Here is an 18,460-nt window from a genome sequence, read left to right as displayed (position 1 = left end):
AATCTGTCAGCCTCAGGCATTTTTGCCCAAACAACAGTCATTCATGGTTGTTCATGTACCAACTATAATCTAGGTAGTATTCTGTCAGTTGAATTCAACCTCATCCTAAGCAATGATATAAGATAAGCAATGTGTTGCATGTATGAAATATATCTATATCTATCTATCTATATATCTTCTATGCATGTTCACTCCATTAACTACGAAAATAAAAAAATAGTATTCTGTGTACCATCTAAGATCTTATCATCCAGCCACACTTTGGGATAGCCTGTTCTTGGGACAAAGGAAGGTCAGATGTCTCAACTAAGTCCACAAGGCACTCTGGAGCTTGCTGGTGCTTTCCACTGCAGTATCATTTTTTTTTCTTTTTTACCACTTCCTGCATGCATTCATTCGGAACGACTCGCAGGTCCCTGAACACACTGAGCTCTCTTTGGCACTAGGACTCTGCACATGCCATCTCCTTCCCCTGCTCAGGGCTCCACCAGTACCACCCCCTTTCATGTGTCAGCTAAAATGTCATGTTGGGGAAGCTGTCCTGGGCCGGGGCTGCACAGGTCCTCTTCTAGTGTCCTCCTCCAGCGTCCGGTGCTCATCTCTTTATTAGAATGTATCACCCTGCAGTGAAGCAGTTTATTCACCTGTTTTACTCCACCAACTGATGGTTGTAAGCTTCTGGGCTAGAAGAGTATTTTATTTACCACAGTATTTCTGGTACTTAGTATAGTACCAGACATTTGATAACAATTTGTTTGATGAATAAAAGATGTACAGATTTCTCAATGGACTGAATATCCCTGACACTCAGCTCATTGCCTGACACATAGTAGGTATTCAAAACCTAAGCCTGAGCAACTGAAAGAAGTGAGGGCTCATTCTCACCCTAGCAACATTATCTATTTACTTATTTATTTATTTTTTGAGATGGAGTCTTGCTCTGTCACCTAGGCTGGAGTGCAATGGTGATCATAGCTCACTGCAGCCTCAACTGCCCAGACTCAAGCAACCCTCCTACCTCAGCCCACCAAGTAGCTGGGACCACAGGCATGCACCACCACACCTGGCTAATTTCATTTTTAAAATTTTTCTTGACACAGGGTCTCACTCTGTATGCCCAGGCTGGAGTGCAATGTTGTGATCATAGCTCATTGCAGCCTCGACTTCCCAGGCCCAAGTGATCCTCCCACCTCAGCCTCCCAAATAGCTGGGACTACAGGCATGTGCCACCATGCCCAGCTAATTTTTTGATTTTTGTAGAGATGGAGTCTCACTATGTTGCCCAGGCTGGCCTCAAACTCTTGGGCTCAAGCGATCCTCCCACCTCCCAAGGTGCTGTGATTACAGGCATGAGCCACTGCACCCGGCCTCCTCCCTTAGTTTACAGCTTCTCATGAACGTAGAACATGTCTTAGTCTTCTTTGAACCTTAACACTGTGTTCTTACATAGCTACATACTTTTCTTCAGGAAGTGTAAAATGGTTGCCTTTGTGAAAAATCAAGTAGGAAAGAAAAGGTAAAACAGCTTTAACCCCAGTGCTTAATTCTTGTGTCTTTGCCTGTTTTGACCTTTTCCCCGTATCTTCCCCTGTGTCTCTCCAAACCATAGTTATTGCACAGCTGATGGGCTTTAGTGCAATCCTGTATCTGTTTTACCCCTTTTGTGGTGCCATTTGTAGCTCTTGGCATGTGGGTTTTAAATAAATATTTAAGCCGAATATTGGCAAGTTAGAAAGATAGTAATGGAGGGAAAATGAACGCTTTTTCTCTGTGTTGAATTACTACATATAACAGGGTAGTTCTGATATACTTTGATGAGTCCAGAATTCTCACATGCTTTTTAATTCAAATCATATTCAGAGAGTAAAAACAAGAAATAAAAAAAATCATTTCTGCATTATATTGCACTATCTTGGCAATAAGCAAATTGTGAGATCTCTGAACACTCTGGGATGGTAAAAATTGTTATTATTTCTTTCTTATGAAAACCCACAGCTTTAATACATGAATAGTTAACTTGTCTTCATTCTGGCTAAACTTTGGGAAAGAAGAGGTAGGCACTTGATTCACTGGTGTTGGCTGGATAGAAAGTAGCAAGCATCCTTACAATAGACCAATGTCATCAGCCTTATAAAATTGTTGAGGCAAAGATTACGCTCAGAAATAAAATATCTGAATAATAGCACTTTTTTTTGCAGGTTAATTTTTTTCCTAGTGCCATCTACCTATTCTTTACCCTTTTTATTCCCCATGGTAAACATTCTGAAAGGTATTTTCCCACCTAAATCACCTCTCTCATCATGTTCTTTTTTTTTTGTCCTTGTATAGTTTCTGTTTTTTTCCTCACCCCAATCCACTTGTAGAAACTGATGTCTTTTCTCTATTGAATTTTATTTTTAGGAAATTTGGTTCAGTATTACCTTTAGGTTATTTTAAATAGTAATAATAGCAACTACAATATCAACACCACATAGAACATTTAACTATGTGTCAGTGATTGTTCTAACTGCTTTACATTGCCAGGTGTGGTGGTTCATGCCTGTAATCCCAGTATTTAGGGAGGCCGAGCTGGGAGGCTCGCTTTGAGGCCAGGAGTTCGAGATCAGCCTGGGCAATACTGCCAGATCCTATTGCTACAAAAAATACAAAAATCAGCCAGGCATGGTGGTGCACACCTGTAGTCCCAGGTACTCAGGAGGCTGAGGTGGGAGGATCACTTGAGCCTGGGAGTTTGAGGCTGCCGTGAACTATGATTGTACCACTGCCTTCCAGCCTGGGCAACAGAGACCCTGTCTCTAAAATAAATAAATAAATAAACATTAAACTACTCTATGTTAATATTTAATAGCCATAATATCCCTAAAAAGAAGGTACTATTCTTAGCTCCATTTGTTAGATGTGGCACTTGACAGCACAGACAGGTTAAGTAACTTAAGATTGCAAAGCCAGTAAGTGGTAGAGTCAGGATTCAAACCCTGACTTCACTTGGCTTCAGCTGCAGAATCTGTGGACTTAATCACCAGACTAACCTCTAGGCATTAGTAGATATTATCCTCATATTATTTTAGTTTTTCCTTACCCACTAATATCATCCTGGCCCAAGACCTCATTTTCATTCATTCTTATGTATCTTGGCCTTTCAGTGGTGTCTTCCCTTGTGCCCCTCTAAACCACAGTTATCTCACAGCTGATGAACTTTAGTGCGACCTAGTACCTTCTTTAGATGTTTCTAAGAGGTGCAGGGTTTTTTGTCTCAAACTCAAGAAATTACCCACACTCTATATCCTAAGTAGGAGACAGTAGACTATTCATTAGTTTTAGAATATATCAGTGATCTGGGATGCCCTTTGCCCTCCAGCGGAGGGCTAGGTAAGAAAGAATAAACAAAAAAGCTAAGAAATTTCTGGCAAATAACCTTTCACCTAGGTCCCCAACCCTTCCACTTCCCCAGGCCTGAAGCATATCTGAAGCAGGAATTCAGGGGGAGATGTCGCAGCAAAAGAACTCCTTTAGGAACAGGAAAAGCCGTATTTTTCTGGGTACAGTAGGAGAGACGCAGTAGAGGCAGGTTCTTGTGGATTAATCTGTGGCAAAGCTATGAATTTAGAGTTTTGCAAAGAAAAGGACAAGTTTATCCTTAAGGGAGAACCAGCTTTGACAAATGGCTAGTGCTGCAGGGAGCCATAAGGATAGAGAAGACAGAACTTCCATCTAGTCCTGAATCTGAGAATACTAGAAAAAAGGAAGGAAAGAGATTACTAGAGGAGGGTCTGAAGACCTGGTGAAGCAGGAAAGAGATGGAAGTACATTCTTCTCCTGGAAGGAGTGCAAAGACAAAGCTTCAGAACTAATTCCAGAGCCAGAAGAAAGAGGCCCTGGGAGTCCCTGAGAATCTCACCCGTCAGAACAGCGGTGCCAGCCTCTATGGGTTAGGTCACATCAGAGAAGATATACTGGGGGCTATGGGCTTAACCTGTTCCACAGGCATGTTTTGTCTGACATGCTTTTATGTTCTTAAAAAAAAATGGAGTGAGTTGTCAACATTTAATATTTGGGAGATTTCACCCCAAAACTCAGATTCCTGACTTCTCTTGATTTCCTAAATATTACATTCCCTCTTGGAAACCATCAGCTGGAAGTGGCTGTGCCCTTTAGATTTGCTTGAGCTGTGGACCTTTATGTTTAGGTTAAAACATCAATCTCAAAAGTTTACATGCTGTATGATTCCACTTAGATAACATTTTTGAAATGACGAAAGTATAGAGGTGGAGAATAGATTAGCGGTTACTAGAGGACAGGCATGGAGTTGGGAGAGTGGTTGCAGTGCGGAGGGATTTGTGAATACAAAAAGGTAGTATGAGGGAGTTCTTTTGTGGTGATGGAACAGTTCTATGTCTTCATTATAGGAGTGGTTACAAGGATCTGTAAGTGAGGTAAAGTTGCATTGAACCACCCCCGACCCCCCACCCCCGCCCCCCGTCACACACACAACAGAACACAGGTTAAGAAAATGGCAAGTAATAAGTTCTGAAGTCTACAGTAAGCAGTAATGTACCGTTGTCAATTTCCTGGTGTGAAAGTCGTCACAATCAAAATGGAGTTACTAACGTTAAGAAACCCTGACAAACAGAGCTAGGGAAGGCTACGAAGAGAGGGTTCTTACATTTGTATACCTGATAACAAAAACTATCAAAAAAAGACTGCAAAAACCACAACCTTGCACAAAGGCCATCATAACCTTACACAAAAAATACTTCTGCAAGGACATCTCCCCAGCAAATGCCTGTCCATCCTCGGACTGGCGTCACCCTTGTTATTGATCTTTGTAGTCAAGGATAATTATTTCAAAACAATTATGTAATCCTTTCCATTTTTTCCTTTAAACACCTTTGTCTTCCTTTACATCCCTGAATATGCAGACAGTTAACTATGACGTGTATATTTTCATTGCAATGCTCTATTCCCACATAAACATTATTTTCTTTTAGAAAGCCTCTCTGTTATTTAGGTTGACACTGATTTTGATGTCTTACTAGAGCTTTATAAGAGTCACCATTGGGGAAAGCATGGGACTCTGGACTATTTTTGCAACTTCTTGTGAGTCTATAATTATTTCAAAATAAAAAGTTAAAAAAAAAAAAAGGAAAAGTTAGTAGGCTGAGTACCTACGGGTGGTGTTTAGGGAAGTGAGCAAGAGGAGGATGGAGAGCCAACCTGCAGCTGAGAAGTTTTTCCAGTTTAACTTATAAAGGACCTAAGCTTGCTCCTCACCATGGCTTCTGCTGTTACTACCCCTGTAGTTCTCTTTATTCTGCCCATTTTAGACAGCCATTTCTCTATCGCTTGTTAGGCTGCTGAGCACAGAACTAGATCTATTCCTAATAGCAAACCAATCAATCCTAGCCCATTGGATGTAACCTCCAGGCCTTGAGCCCCTTTCAGTTATTAGTTTTCCCACTGCCTAATATTGAGAGTCGGCTTTCTTGCTGCCAGAGGTGTTTTTCATTATGACATCTGAATTTGATGCCATTGCAGGTGCTAGAAGTTGCCAGAAGGCTGTCCTCCAGATAACTGTCCCTTGGCTCTAACTTGTATCATTGTTTTGTTGTAATTAACATTCAGAATATGTGCAGTCATCTTATTAAAATTTATATTTTTTAATGGAGAAAGCACACAGAGAGAGTTGATTGTGGAGCTGTGGTTTACTCTTGCTCTTAGTTATCTGTGTCTAAATTAAGCTGAACCTCTGGGCCTTAGCTATTTCTAAACAGGCATCACGGTTTACTTAATGCCTGAGGGAACATTAACCTTGCAGACACTAATCTAATTCAGTGTCATCACAAGTGCATAATGCAGGAGTTTGGAGTTTTGCCAAAAAGCACTATTCAAATGAACATTTAGTTGGCAAGGGGTGGAAAGGCGGGTGTGGAAAAGGGAAGGAGAACACCAGAAATGGCTCTATAGATATTTTCATGCCTTTTCTTTTCCCTCTCCCCTCAAGTTACGTTTAAGTATTGCAGAGAGGCGCTAAATGGAATCTTCATATTATTATGAAGAAATCCCAATGAAGGCGTTTTATCCCACGGCAAGTTCCAGATGCTCACAATTACTCAACATTCACTGAGCATCTTTTATGTTATATGGCTGACCTTGTGCTAGGGTGGGTACACAAAGATGAGTAATTGTAAACGATGGCAGTATGCAGAAGCACCTCAGGGCGCCTAATGTTACCTGATGCAGGCACCATTAAGGAGGTCACAATTTGGCTAAAGGACCCCCAAAGGATGAGAAAACTGTGTAATCCTAGCTCTACAGAGATCATTACCAAGTCTTTGCCATACAGACAAAGTTTGGGCTTCAGGTGAAATGAGAAGGGCAAGGTTCTGCCCAAGAGGGTCCAGAGCCGGATCTCTTGATTTGTCTCTATGCCCACACCCTGCATCTCAGCTTGCAGACATAATAGGGTTTGCCAGTTTCAAGGGCGCAGGGCTACATCTTCCGGAAAAGGTGGCATTTGAAGGTGGTAGAGGCCAACGACTGGAGGTGGCGGCGGAGGGCTAGGTAAGACAGAATAAATGAAAAAGCCAAGACATTTCTGGCAAATAACCTTTCACCTAGGTCCCCGACCCTTCCATTTCCCCAGGCCTGAAACGCTCCTGAATCCCCGAATCCTCCACTTCCCCGAGCGCTAGGCATTGGTTAAGGCTGAAGGAGCAGGGAATTAGAGTTCCTCAGTTCCGATCTTTTTCAAACCGCTTTCCTCCCGGGCCCAGCCTGGGGGGCCTGCGGCTCGGGTCCAGCTTCCACGGCCACCCTGGGCTGGTGACACGCAGGCGCCGGAATCGAAGCCACGCTGTGTCTTCCCAGCCAGGTCTCTGCGCCAGACGAGGGCGAGCGCCGCGGAGCGCTTCCCGTGTGCGGGGCTTCCCACAATGCACCGGGCCGGCAGTGGCGGCGACCGCGGCGGCGCTCTAGCTGCGGCATGTCTGCGTCTCTACTGCTCTGGGAGGAGGAAGAGAAGGAGGAAGAGGAGGAGGAGGGGGAGGAAGAGGAGAAAGGCGCAGGGGTGGGAGCTGTTGCCGAAGCTGCCACAGCAAAAGTTCTCCCCCCTCCCCCCTTCCCCTCCTCTCAAGGCCCCTAGAAAGGTTGGAGCTGCCGCCGCCTGCAGTCGGTGACCGCGCGACTCGGCGCCCGCCCGCGGTAAAGCGCTCGGCCTGGCAGGCCCGGGCCCGGGGGAGGGCGGGGGAGGGGGAGGGGGCGGCGCGCGGGGGGAGCGCGCGGCGGTAACGGCCTGACCCCGGGGGGAGCGAGCCGTGGCGAGGCTGGGGGTGGCCAGGGGGCCGGCCGAGGCCGAGGGAAACGCTGGGGCTGGCTGGGGGACGTGAGGAAGCAGGGCGCGGAGGGTGGGTTGGGGGGTTGAGGAGGGATAATGACGGGGGTGGCGGAGGCGAGAAGGCGGCCTCCGAGGCTGGAGGCGGGTGTCAGAGGTAGGGGAGGAGGTGGGATGTTTGCACGGGGAGGCCGGAGGGTGCTGGGTGTGGGTGTGAAAAGGCTAGGGAGACACCAGGGCTCTGTCCACCGTGCCTGGTGCAGTGCTTTATGCACCGCAGGCCTCAGTCACTGTTGCTGCCGGAGTGTGCTCTTTGGGAGAAGGGAAGGGCAGGGGTTGGAGAAAAGGGAATGCTTGCAGGAAACGTAGTGGGAGTGCGAACAGGGAGAGGGGCCGGAGGAAAGATGCCGGAGAGGTGGAGGAATGCGGGGAGGTGGCTGTGGAGGAGTCTTGAGGATTCTGGGGGGTGTTCATTGTGCAGATACGTTAGGTATTTCATGATGGAAAGAACTGAAGCGTTTCTCAGGGAAGGAAAGAAGGGAGATGGGAGTTCCCGTGAATAGAAAGGATCGCGTTTGAAGCAAGAAGGAGTGCTAAATAGTAGAGAAGATGCAGGGAATGCATAATAGAATAGACAGATGTAGTATAATTAATAAATATTGGCCTAAGGACTGAAGAGTTATTCCAGATGGGCCGGGATGGCCTAGTTCCGAACCTGTGTGGGCTCTTCAGTAGATGACATCTGGTAAGTGTGGGTCTGGGCTGTGGTTGGGGTCACTGAGAATTAGATTTTAGTCTGTAGTTTGGTCTGTGACATTTTAGACATGCACCAATGAGTATGAGAACCTCTGAAGCAGACCTTGAGAAAGGGCCTGGCCTGTGGGGATTCCTTAGGCCATGGAGCTTCGATTTTAGAAAATTTGAAGTATTAACACTTACCAGAGGTTGGGTAAATACTATCCTGGCAAACGCTGGAATGGAAATTAATTGACTTGGTGTTTTTCTTCACTGCCCAGTTTATCTGGTCCAGGAGAATTGGTGCTGTATTATTCAGCCTGGATTGCAGTACACAAGATTATAATTAATGGTTGGGGGAAGACATGCTTGGTGGCTCTTCTTTGGATACTTCATTTGTAGCTCAAATTAGTTGGCTGGATTGGTTCCATAAATCTGTGGCTGGTGGGAGATCTTCTGCCATTCACAGTTCCTGATGTGAACTGTGAGGGAGTTCTCCAGTGAGAGAATACTCTCATTCAGGCATGATGGTATTGAAGAAAACGTATCAGCCAGCAAAGTGTGGGCCTGCAGAATGGAGGATCTAGAATATCTGTTTTGGTTTTAGGTTGCAAGGAGGTCAGGACTAGTTATCAGAAGGTCTAGGGGAACCTAGGAGACTGGATGACTCTAGAGCCAGGTTGGAGGGAGGATTAGCATCTCTATGTCAGGAAATGAACCAAGCTGTCTCTGGATTTGCTGAGCTCACACCAGACCAGATTTACAAGAGGGAACTCTGGGCTAGAACCATACTCTTAAAAACTACCCGGATATTATTCACGTTTTATTAAGAAAAAACTATATACGGCCGGGTGCGGTGGCTCATGCCTGTAATCCCAGCACTTTGGGAGGCCGAGGCGGGCGGATCACCTGAGGTCAGGAGTTCAAGACCAGCCTCACCAACATGGAGAAACTCCATCTCTACTAAAAATACAAAATTAGCCAGGGGTGGTGGCAGACACCTTTAGTCCCAGCTACTTGGGAGGTTGAGGCAGGAGAATTGCTTGAACCCGGGAGGTGGAGGTTGCAGTGAGCCGAGATCACGCCATTGCACTCCAGTCAGGGCAAGAGGAGTGAAACTCCGTCTCAAAAAAAATAAATAAATAAATTTTTTAAAAGAGTAGAAAGACAATAATAACATATTTAAGTGCATTCTGCTTACAGAAATTAAAAGAACAGATAATATACAGTGCTGGTGAGGGAAAAGGGAAGGAAGACTAGCCCTCTCATGCCATGATGACAATAAAATTGAGTACAGCATACTATGTTTAAAAAAGCCCTGGCTGGGCATGGTGGTTCACACCTGTAATCCTAGCACTTTGAGAGGCCAAGGCGAGCAGATCACTTGAGGCCAGGAGTTCGACACCAGCCTTGCATGGTGGGGTTTCACATAGTGATGGGGTTTCACTATGTTGGCCAGACTGGAGTGCAATGGCGTGATCTCGGCTCACTGCAACCTCCACCTCCCGGGTTCAAGCAATTCTCCTGCCTCAACCTCCCAAGTAGCTGGGACTAAAGGTGTCTGCCACCACCCCTGGCTAATTTTGTATTTTTAGTAGAGATGGAGTTTCTCCATGTTGGTGAGGCTGGTCTTGAACTCCTGACCTCAGGTGATCCGCCCGCCTTGGCCTCCCAAAGTGCTGGGATTACAGGCGTGAGCCACTGCGCCTGGCCTCTACCCTTTTATTATAAAATTGTTCTGAGGGAACTTACAATGAAAAACAGTAGCCCCTGTCTCACCTGTATTGCAGTTCCACTTTACTGAGGCTGCTACTTCTAAGCATTAATTTTGTATTTCTTAACATGTTTTTTTCCATGTCTCCAAGTAATGGGCATATAATATTATTTCTTGATTTATCAAAATGACATTGTCAGGGAGTCAGAAGACGTCTCTGAATGTGTCATTGACATTATCCCCTTTCTCCTCCTTTCTGACCTTTGATATTTATTTTAGTTATTTTATTCAGTGTGTTTATATTTTTAAATAATATGCTTAAACCTTGATTTTAGAATCCAACAATCTTAGGCTGTATCTCTTGATTTCCCCATTGTATTATAGGGATTTAGCCTAGGTATGGCTTTCCTGAAGTAGAAGGAACATTGACAATTAGACTAAAAATGCTGGATGAGATGATAAAGGGAAGTTTGGATGGACCTATCAGAAAGACCATGTTGTAGGAACCATCTTTGCAGCATAAGATTTGCTTGCTAGAGATGAAGAGGAGTTGATTGACAATGATAGTTGTTCATCTTGGAATTAGTTACCAGATTGCAGTATTCTTTTTTTTGAGACAGAGTCTTGCTCTGTCTCCCAGGCTAGAGTGCAGTGGTGCGATCTCAGTTCACTGCAAGCTCTGCCTCCCAGGTTCATGCCATTCTCCTGCCTCAGCCTCCCAAGTAGCTGGGACTACAGGCGCCTGCCACCACGCCCGGCTAATTTTTTGTATTTTTAGTAGAGACGGGGTTTTACCATGTTAGCCAGGATGGTCTTAATCTCCTGACCTCGTGATCCACCCGCCTCAGCCTCCCAAAGTGCTGGGATTGCAGGCATGAGTCTCCACACCCAGCCTGATTGCAGTATTCTTTGACAGTCTTCTGGAGAGTTTTAGTGTGGGAAATCTGGAAATGCATTAAAATGACCCTTGAATGTTCTTTCTAGGCTTCTATTCTTTTTTTTTTTTGAGACGGAGTCTCGCTTTGTTGCTCAGGCTGAAGTGCAGTGGCACGATCTTGGCTCACTGCAACCTCTGCCTCCTGGGTTCAAGCAATTCTCCTGCCTCAGCCTCCTGAGTAGCTGAGATTACAGGTGCCTGCTACCACACCTGGCTAATTTTTTGTGTTTTTAGTAGAGACACGGTTTCACTGTAGATGATCTCGATCTCCTGACCTCATGATCTGCCCGCTTCGGCTTCCTAAAATGCTGGGATTACAGGCCTGAGCCACTTCGCCCTGTCCTTTTTTTTTTTTTTTTTTTTTTTATGATACAGGGTCTCACTTTGTCACCCAGGCTGAAGTGCAGTGGCATGTTCTCGGCTCACTGCAGCCTCCACCTCCTGGGCTCAAGCAATCCTCTCATCTCAGCCCCACAAGTAGTCGGGAATACAGGCATGCGCCACCACTCCCGTCTAATTTTTTTTGTATTTTTTATAGAGACGGGGTTTCGTCATGTTTCCCGGGCTAGTCTTGAACTCTTGGGCTCAAGCGATCTGCTTGCCTCAGCCTCTCAAAGTGCTAGGATTATAGGCGTGAGCCACTGTGCCCGGCCACAATTCTTATGTTTTTATTTTTAGGAGGGAATGGATTGGCGTGTACATGTGTTTTTTGGGGGGATGTAGTAGGGAGAGATGGGGAAATGTGGTAAGAGGAGGATGAGGATGAGGAACAGGGTTTGATGGAGGTGGTGATACATTTTGAGGAGGCTGAAGAAAAGGTAGAGAATTTCCAGGGGGATTTGGATATAGTTAATGTCAAGGAGGTTTACCTTATGGTGATGAGACTAAAATTTTTGTCATTTTTAAGGAAATTAGCATGTTTAAGTCACGAATATGTTGGGAATGTGGTAGGAAAAAACTATACTGGGCTCGATGTCCTCTGTTAGTTTAGAGTCATAAAATATTAGTGTTTTTGAAATTTGTGTATGAGGTGCAAATCACTGTGGTGGATATTGGGAGATTAGAAAGATATTACTCCACTTCTTTTTGGGAGTCTAAGTAATGGCAACTCTTGAGAGTCTTCCTTACTTTCAGTAGTAACAGTATTCACATGTAGTTTATGTATTGCTAAATTTTGTGTTTGTGACAATTATTCTTTTTGTTTTGCAAATGGTACATTGTAACCTGTTCTAGAGCAGAGACTTCCTGTAATCTCTAGGGAAACTCACAGCAGGTTGATTCTTAAGTGCTTAATAAATACCTGTTGAATGACTGATAGAAAGTAGTGTTCACTATTAGCGATAATAGTGGGATTGTATGAAATTGCTGAGTACTATGGGGGTATTGTAGACAAAACTGTGTGTGTGTATGTTTGACAGCATGAAGGACAAGGGATATTTGACTGGAGAGGACCTTTAGATTTAAGGGAAGAAGACAGACTGGATTAGAATGGAATTGCAATGGTTCTGTAACAACTTGGAAGAGGTGGGACCAAGGGGTCTCTTCTAAATTTGAAGCTCGTTTAATCTGGAGTAAAATCTGGTCTGTAGCAGGGTGCTGGTTTAATTTAGATTTTTTTTTTTTACCTCAGGCATAAATGACTGTTTTAGGACTGTCTGATTTAATTCTTTTTTAGGATAGTAAAAATAACAGATAAGCTTCTTCTCTCAAGGAATTTATAGTATTTACAATTTTTTTTTTTTTATGGGATCTTGCTCTGTCGCCCAGGCTGGGGAGCAGCGGTGTGATCTCAGCTCACTGCAGCCTCCGCCTCCTGGGTTCAAACAATTCTCCTGCCTCAGCCTCCCAAGTACCTGGGATTACAGGAGGGTGCCACCATGCTCGGCTATTTTTTGTATTTTTAGTAGAGATGGGGTTTCACCATGTTGGCCAGGCTGGTCTTGAACTCCTGACCTCAGGTGATCCTCCCACCTTGGCCTCCCAAAGTAGTATTTACATTCTTTTGAGAGAGAAAGACAGTTGTGAAATAATTCAGTAATGGTATAAGATTTCAGAAAGTTGATTTTTAAAAACAAATATCAAAATTATATCTCCAGATAAGAATTTTTATATTTTGGTGGTCATTTTCAGTAGCAGTGTTCAGAATGTTTTTTTTTTTTTTTTTGAGACGGAGTCTCGCTCTTTCACCCAGGCTGGAGTGCAGTGGCACGATCTCGGCTCACTGCAAGCTCCGCCTCCCGGGTTCACGCCATTCTCCTGCCTCAGCCTCTCCGAGTAGCTGGGACTACAGGCGCCCGCCACCACGCCCGGCTAATTTTTTGTATTTTTAGTAGAGACGGGGTTTCACCGTGGTCTCGATCTCCTGACCTCGTGATCCGCCCGCCTCGGCCTCCCAAAGTGCTGGGATTACAAGCGTGAGCCATCGCGCCCGGCCCAGAATGTTTTTGGAACACCTTTTCTGAATTAACTTCTGAGTACAATTCTATACAATTTACATGTTTATTGAGTATCTAGTGTGTGCTGTTGGGGGAAGGGGTCTATAAAGGTGAGTGAAACATGGTCCCTGTTTGCTAGGAGTTCATAATCCCTTCAAGAGGCACACTTTTTTTTTTTTTTTTTGAGATTGCAGTATTCTTTGTCTTCTGGAGAGTTTTAGTGTGGGAAATCTGGAAATGTATTAAAATGACCCTAGAATGTTCTTTCCAGGCTTCTATGGCTTTTTTTTTTTTTTTTTTTTTTTTTTTGAGGCAGGATCTCACTCTGTCACTCAGGCTGGAGTCCAGTGGCGCGATCTTGGCTCACTGCAACCTCCGCCTCCAGAGTTCAACTGATTCTCGTGCCTCAGCCTACCAAGTAGCTGGGACTAGAGGCACACACCAGCATATCTGGCTAATTTTTGTATTTTAAGTAGAGACACGTTTCACCATGTTGGCCAGGCTGGTCTCAAACTCCTGGCCTCAGGTGATCCGCCCACCTTAGCCTCCCAAAGTGCTGGGATTACAGGCGTGAGCCACTGCACCAAGCCCAAGAGGCGCACTTTTGTTTGTTTGTTTGTTTGTTTTTTGAGATGGAGCCTCTCTCTGTCACCCAGGCTGGAGTGCAGTGGCGCCATCTTGGCTCACTGCGACCTCTGCCTCCCAGGTTCAAGCGATTCTCCTGCCTCAGTCTCAGAGTAGCTGGGACTACAGGTGTGCACCACCACTCCTGGCAATTTTTTGTATTTCTTAGTAGAGATGGGGTTTCGCCATGTTGGCCAGGCTGTCGAACTCCTGGCCTCAAGTGATCCACTCACCTTGGCCTCCCAAAGTGCTGTGATTTCAGGCGTGAGTCATCGCACCCAGCCAAGAGGCACACTTTTAAATAATACATGGTATAATCTTATTCTGAATGGTCTCATTGATGACAGATCTTTTTACTTTGAAATTTTGATTTTTAGAAATGCTGAAGGTTAGTCAATATCAAATAGAGTGAATGAAGAATAGTTTTGCCTTAAATCCAGTTAATCACAGAAATGGGAATCATTTTCTTGGTTGACTTATTAGCTGATTTTGAGAACACTCCCAAGGAGGAAGTTGGAAATATTTTGAACAGGGGTGATAGCTTCACATGTAGTTAGGCACTACGTAAATGTTGGTTGAGTGCATCAGATGGTTGGATGGATGGAGTGAATAAATGAGTAAGTGGTAGCCTTCCAAAGTAACGTATTTTAAAGAGGACCATACTGATTTGAATGTGTAAATAAATTTTTAAAAAAACTCATTTTTCTCAGATGAAATAAATTCTGAGTATGTTTGTTAATAATTTTATTACCTTGAGCAAGATAGTTTAAGTTCACAAATGAGTTTTACAGACAGTAAGTGCTGTAGGAGTTCAGGGAATGGAGAAATGAACATTGGCTAAGGTTTGGTGAAATGATTTAAGTGAACCATACTTATATTTGAAAAGATTCCTTAGGGATCTCAGAGAGGAACTAAATGACTCCAAATTCCTCTTGCAGCCCTAAAGTGAACCTAGAGTCTGGATCTATTTTTGTCTAAATGCTTTCTGCCTGTTTCATTTTAGCTACTCCTACTGGTTTGTTCCTTTCAGATTCACATTTGTTGGTAGATGTTGAGCCCCCTGAAACAACTATGGGGTCTGTTTTCCATCTTTGTATAGTGTAACTTTTAGTTGTTCTTTTATGAGCCTGTACCCCACAAATTACTTGGCCATCATGAGAGAAGAGCATGAGTCAACTTGGCCCTGTTATCCTGGCATTTTCCTGCATGCTTTTCTCAAAGCTGCTTTCTGAATTACGGAATAGAATAGACAGAACTGAGGGCATGTGTCCAGTAGACACGAGCTTGTTGAATGAATGAATGAATGAATGAATGAGATATTTGAGATAATTTAGGAGATCTGAATTGTCTATATGTTTTATGTTTCTTTTTCATTTATTCATAACCTGACTTTTTCTACAAAGGACTTAACGGGGCTGCCAAATTATGCACTAGCAATGAATTGAAATAATTCAATAAATCTGGTTAAAGAGATGGTGAAGAAAAGAAAAATCTGTTTAAAGAATATAGATCAATGTGTATGGGTATTAGAGAACTAGGAATAAGGTAGAAGATAAGCAGATGGGGAATGAAAGATGGTATCTGATAGAAAGGATGATTCTGAAGGAGGGAAAAGTTTACTGAAATATGACAGGCTGTGTTTGGAGGAAAGCATGAGAAGATGGAAGGTAAGGAGGATTATTTGAGAGGGCTGTTTTGAGGAGGAAGATGGTAAGGCTATTTGAAGGATAAGAGTCAACAGAAGTTTGGAATATAGTAGAGGTTATTAAATTATGTTGATTTATAACAAGGTTTCAGAAAATGATGGAATGACTTTTCATTATTTAACAGATAATGCACATTTGTTATATGCAAAAGCATATAATGCTTTGCCGTCAGGAATAAATCCTTTGGGATTTATATTGTGATAGGGCAGCTGGACTTGTGCACAAATACCTGTACTATAATCACAAATATATCTGTGAGTCACAAATATACCAAATATTACTGAATTTAAAAGGCAGAAAATGCATTTGATTAGGAGAAAACCTGAGACAGCATTTTAAAGGCATAAAAGTGGAATTTTAGCTAGTCTTTGAAGGGATTGATAAGATTCTTTTTTTTTTTTTAAGTTTTGGATTGATAGGATTTTGATTGGCAAAGATTACTGAAAGAGAGCATTCCTGCCTAAGAGATTAGCGTAAGCAAAGGCTTGGAGGTGAGAAGCCCAGGAGATGTGGGGAATGGTGAGTTAGGTTTTAATTTTTAAACTATGACCTATAGTAAGAAATACATGTCACACTTCCATCTAATATATGCATGTATGAATGTTTGTGTATGGGTAAAACAAGAAGTTTCATAATACAGTAACTGTCATTACAGTGGTAGGTACAGTTGGATGTTATCTATTTTGTTTGACTAAAAAGAAAAAAAGCTGGCCAAGGGGGAAGAAAAAAAAGCTGATTGTCACTCATTAAACTGATTTCATGACTGACAAAATAATTAATCACAATCTATAGTTTGGAACGCAGAGAGTTCATGAATAAGGTATAATACAAGGTAGGGGAGTCAGATGGGGTTGGGTTGAAAATGGATGGCCTTGAAAGCTAAGCTGTTTGTATTTGATATGATGTAGTGTTGTGCTTGGTAAGCAAACAGAAGCTGGGTTTTAGTCTTGGCTCTTCTGTTTACCCACTGTATGATTATGGAGAATTATTTCCTTTCTGAGTTTCCATTTTCTCATCAAATTGATAATCATACTTTCCTGGCAAGGGTTGTGGTGAGGATGTGAGAATTAAAGTATGCTAACATATGATTAAAGTATGTTAGCATAAATCGTTAGTGTATAGCTGTTGAACTCTTCTGAGTAGAGAATTGAGCCAAGGACCGTGTATTAGATAGCTGGCAATAGCTATACCTTACTGGATAGATTGCGGGTAATGTGGTGGTAGAGTAAGATTATATGTGAAAAGACCAGTTAGAAAACAAAAAGACCAGTTAGGTGGCTACTGGAGATATTAAGAAGGGCTTGAATTAGTTTGATAGCAGTAGGATTAGAATATGGGAGTGGAATGCAGTTGGAGGTAGGGAAGAGTAGAAGATGACTAGAAATATACTATTTATTTATTTATTATTGAATGAACGAACGTGAGGCTGTTGATATGTTGCCCAGGCTGGAGTGCAGTTGTGTGAACAGAGCAGCTCACTGCAGCCTCTACCTCATGGATTCAAGTGATCCTCTTGCCTCAGCCTTCCGAGTACCGGGGACCACAGACATCTGCCACCACGCCTGGCTAATTTTTAATTTTTTTTTTTTGTAGAGATGTGGTCTCACCATGTTGCCTGGGCTGATCTCAAACTCTTGGGCTCCAGTGATCCCCTCCCTCAGCTTCCCAAAGTATTGGGATTACAGGTGTGAGCCACCACGCCTGGCTGACTGGAAATTTAGAGTTGTAGAAATATTCAAATGGCAGCAGCTGAAATTGGATTATATTTTTGGGTAGTTTAGTGCAGTACATTAGGGTATAGTTTCAGTTTCTTTCATGTAGTAGCTGCTCAATTATTTGTTGAATGATAGAAACTAAATACGTGAACTGTGGGATGAATTGCGAGTAGAAGCAGTGATGGGTGGATATGAGAAGGAGGGTTAGACTGAAGGATACTTTGATGGACTGCCAGAATTTATTCATTCAGGGTATATTTTTATATTTACTGTATGCAATGGACTGCCAGAATTTATTCATTCAGGGTATATTTTTATATTTACCATGTGCAAGGTTCTGTGGTAGGGAGTGTGAAGGATACATGTTTATATATGACACAGTCCGTGTTCTTCAGGAATTTATCCAGGGACAAAATATACACATCCATCTATGACACAAGTACTGTGGCAGGTTTGTTCAAGGTTGGCTTTGTGGAGAAATAGGTGTGTAGCTTAGACCTTGAAGGATAAATAAGATAATAGGCAAGATGGTGAGGATTGGCTTTCCTAGAAGAAGGAGTGATATGAGTGACAGTGAGCAAAGTTCAGGGTATATTTAGGGGTTGGTGGTCTAGATTAGCTATAATTTAGGGTCCATGTTGAGGAGTGGAGGGAAATAAAGCTGGAAAATAGGCAGACTATCTCAAAATTCAGGCTAACTTGGATTTTGAAAATTTATTTATTGAGATATTTACAGTAAATTGCTCCAGTCTTAAGGATACTTAGGTATAAATTTATGTAGCCACCACCCAGTTCAATATACAGGACATTTCCAACTTCCAGAAGGATGCCTCAGGTGCCATTTTGAAGCTGATATCTCATCCAACCAAAAATAACTATTATTCTGACTATTGTCATAACAGAGTAGTGTTGTGTGTTTTTGAATTTTGTATAAGTAGAACCCAATTTCTGTGTCTAGTTCCTTTTTCTCAAGGAGCGTGTCTGTGAGTTTTATCCATGTTATGTTTGGCAGTTGTTTATTCTTTTTCATTGCTGTGTGGTATTCTGTCATATGAATATACCACAGTGTATTTATCTATTCCATGATTATTGGATGGTTTCAAGTTTTTTGAAGTCTGAGGAGTTTTGTTTGTTTTTTTCAGGCAGAGTCTTGCTCTGTCACCCAGGCTGGAGTGGTGCGATGTCTGCTCACTGCAACCTCCGCCTTCTGGGTTCAAGCGATTCTCCTACCTTAGCCATCCTAGTAGCCAGGGTTACAGGCATG

The 18,460-nt window shown here is 43.1% G+C and overlaps 1 protein-coding gene across 3 annotated transcripts in view; it reads left to right on the top strand.

Annotated features, from left to right (window-relative positions):
* The first annotated feature begins 6,953 nt into the window (after positions 1 to 6,953).
* ZNF148 (zinc finger protein 148) overlaps positions 6,954 to 18,460 on the top strand; it is a 150,282-nt gene continuing 138,775 nt past the window's right edge. For 2 of the 3 annotated variants that reach the window (XM_003275554.3, XM_003275551.4), the window contains exon 1: positions 6,954 to 7,200. The gene's annotated coding sequence lies outside the window, so the exon portion shown is untranslated. Of the gene's footprint in view, positions 7,201 to 7,487; positions 8,076 to 18,460 lie in introns of those variants that run through there. The other variant, XM_030801508.1, reaches the window with a different exon arrangement.

Source organism: Nomascus leucogenys, chromosome 21 (assembly GCF_006542625.1).
Source record: "Nomascus leucogenys isolate Asia chromosome 21, Asia_NLE_v1, whole genome shotgun sequence".
Taxonomy (NCBI): Eukaryota; Metazoa; Chordata; class Mammalia; order Primates; family Hylobatidae; genus Nomascus; species Nomascus leucogenys.
The sequence above is the reverse complement of the archived record's forward strand: the minus strand, read 5'-3'. Positions and strand labels throughout refer to the sequence as shown.